We start from the raw sequence: 7,170 nt of genomic DNA, 5'->3' as shown, positions 1-7,170 counted from the left end.
AGAAAAAGATACTTTAAAGAAAATCAATGCTTTTTAGATAAAACATCAATGTAATTCAAGCAGTGTGAGTCAACTGCCGCTGTTAAATTAAGTTTACAACTTGAACAAACGGTCATATAAAGCTGGCAGGGCCTGACAAATTGAATTACTGGAGTAATACATCACTCACAAAAGTATTATTGATAGTGACAGGGTGATATTGAATTTAAATTATTCATTTGTATTGATTAAACAGCACTTCTTTACCATGAACAGGGGAAAAGCAACTAAAAAAGGTTTTTAGAGTCATATTTTAGCTTAGAGAACAAAATTGGAGGCAGCTTTGCCCAGTTGTGCTCATCATATCCTGCCAAACAAGCAATCTGAAATCCTTTTGGGCTCCTGAACAAGAGGAAGGATGCCCCACATGTGTGAGAGACGAGCTAACAGGCACTGTATGCTAGGGCTGTCATACATCCGGGATTTCCTGGACGTATCTGGGACTTGTCAGTTAGAAATGGTGTCCAGGCGGAATTTCCAGAAATTGGTAAAAATGTCTGGGGAAACTCGGGCAGATGGCAACCCATGTCAGAAATGTTGATTTTTAAATATATATATTTGTGAATTTCCTTAAAAATAGCTCAACAACTTTTCTGTCCAGATTTTCACTTTTTGATATATGGCAACCCTACCCCAGGACCTTATGGTGGAGTTGCTGTTGGCATCTGTCTGTCTTGATAAGTAATGGACCAAACAGCCTGGAACACCCAAGCCATCAAGTAAAGCTTCCTGAAGGCTCACATTTCCAATGACCTCACCAATCCCATTTGCCAGAGATTTTAGAGTCCCCCTTCCCCTAAAACACCATAACCCCTTATGGTGGAGGGTAGGTAAGAAATTGAAATAATAATAATAATAATAAATAAACTGATAATGGTTTTGTCAAGCTTCAGGGAATCTGATCCTCCCACGCATAACAGGTTGCCAGTAATAGATAGACAAGAAACTCTTACCAAGTTGTTTATTCAATATTCACAGAAAGAGGCTTAGAAATGCTGCCTCTAGGAGTAATGGTGTTGCTCCAAGTAAGCTCCACTTCTTTCCCTTCTCAACAGTCCCATCCTCCTTACTGTGGCTGCTTAAGGCCAATTGCCTCTTAGCTCTCTGCTCTCCTACTTTCACTGATTTCTAGTGATAATGTGTCAGCCAGCTGCTCCAACTCTGCTTCTCCCCCCTCCTCTTCTCCCATTATCTCCCAGCTTTGCCCCTGTTCTGTCTCAGAGCCGTGACCTTCTGCAAACCACTGTTGTACATGTATGCTGTCTTCCTCTTCTCAGGAAGGTTGAGGAGGAGGGGGAGGTGGTCTCCACCATTCCTCCTCAGTCCAGTCCCTGATAAGGTTTACTCTATGGCAGGTTATTGAATTGGAATATTCTTGAAATAGTTATTGAAATAGTTCTCCAAAAATCCAGTGTGCATCTCGGGAAACTGCATAACTTTCCTTGTGAACAAACAGCAAAGATATAGGACAGATAAAATAAATTACTTCTTCAAGTAGTGCATAGTTACACTAGGGAACTCACTCCATTGGAGACAGTGATGGCCTCCAACTTTAAAAGGGGATTGAACAGATTCATGGAAGATAAGGCTATCAATGGCTACTAGCCATTATGACTGTGCTCTGCCTCTAGATGAGGGGCAGTAATGCTTCGGAATACCAGTTTCTGGAAACCACAGGAAAGGAAAATGCTCTTGTGCTTAGATCCTACTTGTGAGTTTCCCACAGGCATCTGATTGGCCACTGAAGGAGCGGGATGTTGGACTAAATGGGGCCATTGGTCTGATCCAGAAGGCTCTTATGTTCTGGTGCTATGTCAAAATAAGGCATAATTAATTATGTAACAATTACATTATTCCATAGCATTCATTTAAATGCAGTGAATTCATTTCAGCACAGATGGGGGAAACGGATGTCACCCATTACATATTGTTTCCAGACTGGAAACAACAATGATGAATTCTGATTTGATTTTCTAGATCAATCTTGATTCTGGACATGGGAAGAGTAAGTGAACATTGGCAATTATTCCCGCTCCTATTTCCATTGGAATTCTCTGACATCCCTCATATTCCTGCCTTAGTGGGGAAAGGCAAGATAATCTTAGGGTGCCCATTAAACAGCTGCAATACAATGTTAATAGGTTAATTCTACCCTCTCTTTTTCCCTTTTGCTCCTGTGCTTTACAGAATAATAAACTTCCAAGTAATAAAGCCACATTGCAATAAATATGTACATTTTAACAATTTGATTTGTTTCCCAACTGAACTGATGCCAATTCCCTATCCCCACCCTGTAGAAAGATGTGCTTTCTTTCCTCTATCTGACATTTTTATTCTGTGTGTGTGTGTGTGTGTGTGTGTAGGCTTTTGCTACAAAGAAGTCGGGACTGCTGCCCAGATTATCTCCGTCTACTTGAAATAAAAAGGAATTTGTTTTATATACTTGACCTTTGATAGACTGCTATGCAATAAATCCTTTTCATTTCCCTCTTCCTGCTGCAAGAGTCTATTTAGGCAAGCACAAAGCAGCGCTTGACTGTCAGCTCCAACAAGTAACAGCAACAAAGAACGAGAAGCTGCAGAAAATTAGTTTGTTTCTTACGCGGCCATGTCCTTGTATAAAAAGCTAATAGTACTACTTCAGGTACTACTTCAGGTACAGATGCGCTTGAATAATAGAAATATTTGAACTCTAACTGATGTCTATTACCCTATAAGTGGGGGCTGGTCCATATGGGGAAGTGAAGCACTGCCTTCCCATGATCAGTCTGCCTTCACCCAGCCCCCATCTGCCTGCATGCCTGCCTCCATGCATACAACGAGTCCAGAAGGTGGCACTAAGATTGACACTGCCTGTCAACTTCTGCCTCCTTAGTCTCAGTGTTACCCTTGTAAAACTCAGCAGGGAGGAAGATGGAGACAAATTTAAAATTAGTTGACTCTGCTTATCATTGGCTATGGCTTCAGCAACTATTGGACTCACTGTTTTGAACCCCACCAGTCCCAATGGGCACAAGCCTCTACTGCCACTAAGTTTTTGTTTTGTTTTTGGGCTGTTGTTTTTTTTAAAAAAATATATCATTTTCACTTTTACAATTGAAACAATTAACAGTGATCAAAATAAAAAAAATGCACATCTCGTTTTGACTTCCCTACACCTCTTCCATGGTTCACTTCATTATTTTCTTATTCCCAATATTTTCACTTTCTCAGTTTTATATCCCAATAATTGTTATTGCTGAATTTACTCTATTACTGTTAACTTTTTAATATGCCTACAATAATTTTCCAGATAATCTACAAAACATTTCCAATCTTCTTTAAATGCTTTTTCATCTTGATCTCTTATTCTGTTTGTCAATCTTGCCATTTTCATTTATTCTATCAATTTCATCTGCCATTCTTCCTTTGTTGGCATTGTACCCTCCTTCCATTTCTGAGCATATACCATCCGGGCTGCAGTAGCTCCATACATAAAAATAGATTTCTGATCCTTTAATACACTTACATCTGTTAGGCCAAAAAGAAAAGCTTCTGGGCTTTTAATAAATGATTTTTGAGCATTTTTGAGCATTTCATTATATATCATCTCCCAGTAAGACTTAACTTTATTGCATGTCCACCACATGTGATAAAATGTACCTTCTTTTTCTTTACATTTCCAACAGATACCTGATTCAGATTTATAGATCTTAGCTAATTTACTCAGTGTCAGATGCCACCTATAAATCATTTTCATATTTTTCCTTAGTGTGTAACATGCTGTGAATTTTAAATATTTTTTCTATAATTTCTCCCAAGCAGTCATCTCTATGTTATGGCCTATATATCTTGCCCAATGAATCATAACTGATTTTACCAGTTCCCATTCTAATAATAACTTGTACATTTTGGAAATTATTTTTCTTTGCTCTCAATAATCTCCATCTCAAATTGTGAGCTTTGGGCCATAAAACTCTAAACAAGACAGACAGTCTGTCTGCAACCAGACAGTATTACAACCAGTCCATCACTGCCTCTCCAATATCCTCATGTTTTTTAAGTTTTATTCTCTTGAAAAGTCCAATGTTCTATATTTAGCTTTTTCAAAGAAACCATTTCTGTGGGTGCCTCCAAGTTATTTTTAAAGGTGCATATTTCCTGTGACATAACAGCACAAGAAGAACCATACTGGATAAGACCAATGTCCATCTAGTCCAGAAATTCATCTAGCCAAATTCAATGTCAGACAAATGGTTCCAGCAGAGCATAAATACAACAGCCTACTGTTGCTCTCTGGCCCCCAACAGCTGGTATTCACTGGTACAATGCCTCTGAAACTCTATTAAGCAGGCATGACTAGTAGCTATCATCACTAGCTCCATCATTCACAATCTGGCCATCACTGTCACATGCCTTCTACATACAGGTTCAGGCCGTGCTAGAATTCTGTTGTCTGTACCCCTCCAAGGTACATCTAATCCTCCAACTGGGTAGCCTTTTGCTGCTCTGTTGGAGGATAGAGAGGTGTGTATGGAACCTACTGAATAAAGGTTTAAAACAAAATACATTTTTTGCTCTGCCCACTGTGGCATCTAGCCCCACCCAGGGTTGGCATGTGGCCCCTGGAAAGTTTCTAGCCCCACCCAGGATTGGCATGTGGCCCTGGGTCTGGAAAAGGTTCCCCCCACCCTTGCCTAACCAAAACAAGGTCAAATGGACTTCTTTAACAATCCAGAAGTCCCACTCCTTTATTGCCCAAATAAAATCACTGAGGATGCCCATCCTGTCACCTCCTTACAAGGAACTCAGTATCTCTGCTTTCATTATTCTCTTACGATCAGTGCTTATTCTGGCATCATTAATCCCCTGCACACTAGTCCCAGCAGCTTTACTAGAAATATGTCACTTTTAATTTTTCATTTAACTCTTTCTCCCTTTAAAAAAGACTTGGAGCTGATTTTTTTCTAGTGTCAGAGACAGCTTGCAAATTATTGTTTAAAAAAAACAACTTTAAAATATTGGAAATCACAAGGCAGGGGGCCAAATTAGCCCGTAACTCTTACTCTTGTTCAGGGAAACGTCTTGCAAGCAACAAAGGTTTGTCGTGAGGAATGTGTTATTGGCATTGCTCTCAAGTCTTTTAACCTATGGTTGCCCTGTTCATTGGTAGAATGGAACATTCCTTGTGGGCTCCAGTGAGGATGTTGAGTGGTGGGCAACATGGGTGAAGAAGGTGATAAAAGATGCAGGACCCTAAGCAGATGAATGAAAACAACTGCATTCAAACTTGGGCCTTTGTCAAATGCTAGGATAAGAACATAAGAAAAGCCTGCTGGATCAGGCCAATAGCCCATCTTATCCAAGAGTCTTTTATCGCAGTAGCCAACCAGGTTCCTGTGGGAAGCACACAAACAGGATCTGAGTGTAACAGCAACATCCCTGTAATGCTGGGTTCCCAGTCCCCAGGAGATTTCTAAGCACATTCAGCTAAGCACATTTAGAAGCTCCCTTCATGCTAAATCAGGTGTAGGAAACTTTTGGCCTTCCAGATGTTGCTAAACTACAACACCTTTCAGCCCCAATAAGCATACCAATGACCAGGGCTTGTGGGAGTTGCAATTCAGCAGCATCTGAAGGGCCAAAGGTTCCCCACAACTGGGTTAAGCATACAAAGCTGGAAAGCCCCCTACAGAATTGTTACTCTGGCATGCTCAGACTGAATAAAGCAGGGGTCAGCAACCTAAGGCCCATGGGCCACAAGCGGCCCACATGGGTCATTTAACCAGCCCCCAAGCCGTCCCCAAACTGAGCCACCCACTCGGCGAGTCCCTGCACTCTACACTAAACCGACACAACACAGGGACTTGCTTCCGTGGAGCCGGAAATCGCGTTTGTGCATGTGCAGACGCTGAAAATCATGTCTGTGCAGATGCTGGAAATTGCGGGCGTGCTCACACACACACACACACGATTCAACCCACGGAGGGATCTCCGCTGGAGTGAGCCAGCCCAGGTGAGGTAAACCTTGCCAACCCCTGGGATAAAGCTATTATCTTAGAAATATCTGGGATTGTATCCAACCCACTGAAATTAACAAACGGGGTTCATTGTTTTCAATGAGTCTACTCTGAATGGGACTGACATTGGCTACAATCTGTGAAGCCTTGAATCACATGGGGAATTGCATGAAATAAGTCATTCCTTCCCAGTTATTTGAACCACCAGCTTGCTGGCTATGCATTGTGACAATCAGGCCACAGGCACACTGAAGCTCATTTGAAATGTACTTATTGCTTATATGGAGTGGTGAGGAAGGAGCTCGATACAGATTGGCATTATCAAGGGGCAGAGAAAGACTGATGGGAACCACAGAACACCAATATTGTTAAACTTCCCCTAGGGTACAATAAACATAGAGCAATTGAAACTATGCACTAATTGGCCTTCAGAATGCTGGAAACAAGCATAAGTGCTTCAGACGTTTGTTCATTTCTCTGCAGTGAGAATCCCAAATGTCCAGGGACTCAACAATGTAGGAAGAATCCATTTATTGCTTTTTTATGTCATCTTTTTCAATAGAGTTCAGAGAAGTAGATATGGTTCTCCTCCCCATTTGATCCTCACAACCACCCTGTAAGGTAGGTGAGACTAGCGCAATATCACTCAAGTGAGAAATTAATGTCTGCATAGGGACTTGATTTCTGGTCTTCCTGGCCCAATATACGAGTATCAGCAATGCCTGATATACAAATGCAGTTGGCAGCAATCTGCAAGATAGTGTTTTTCAGTGGCTGCACTCACGTAAATTGCTGGTGGAAAGTATCCGCAGTCATTTCATGATCCCCTTCTGTGAATGAAACAGAATTATAGGAACATAGGAAGTTGCCTTATACTAATCAAACCAGTATCCCATCTAGCTCAGTTTTCTCAACACTGACTGAAAGCTGCTTTCCAGGATTTCCAACAGGAGTCTTTTCCAGCCTTACGTGGAGATACTAGGGATCAGACCTGTGACTTCCAGCATACAGAGCAGTAGCTCTGCCACTGAGCTATGAGCCAGATACCATTCCTGGACCTTAATACAAACTGTAGTATTGACAACAATGAGTTGGGTATGGAGGACATGCAAATCTTGATCAAACCATTCCA

This window comes from Lacerta agilis, chromosome Z (genome assembly GCF_009819535.1).
Source record: "Lacerta agilis isolate rLacAgi1 chromosome Z, rLacAgi1.pri, whole genome shotgun sequence".
Taxonomy (NCBI): domain Eukaryota; kingdom Metazoa; phylum Chordata; class Lepidosauria; order Squamata; family Lacertidae; genus Lacerta; species Lacerta agilis.
Note: the sequence above shows the minus strand (reverse complement) of the source record.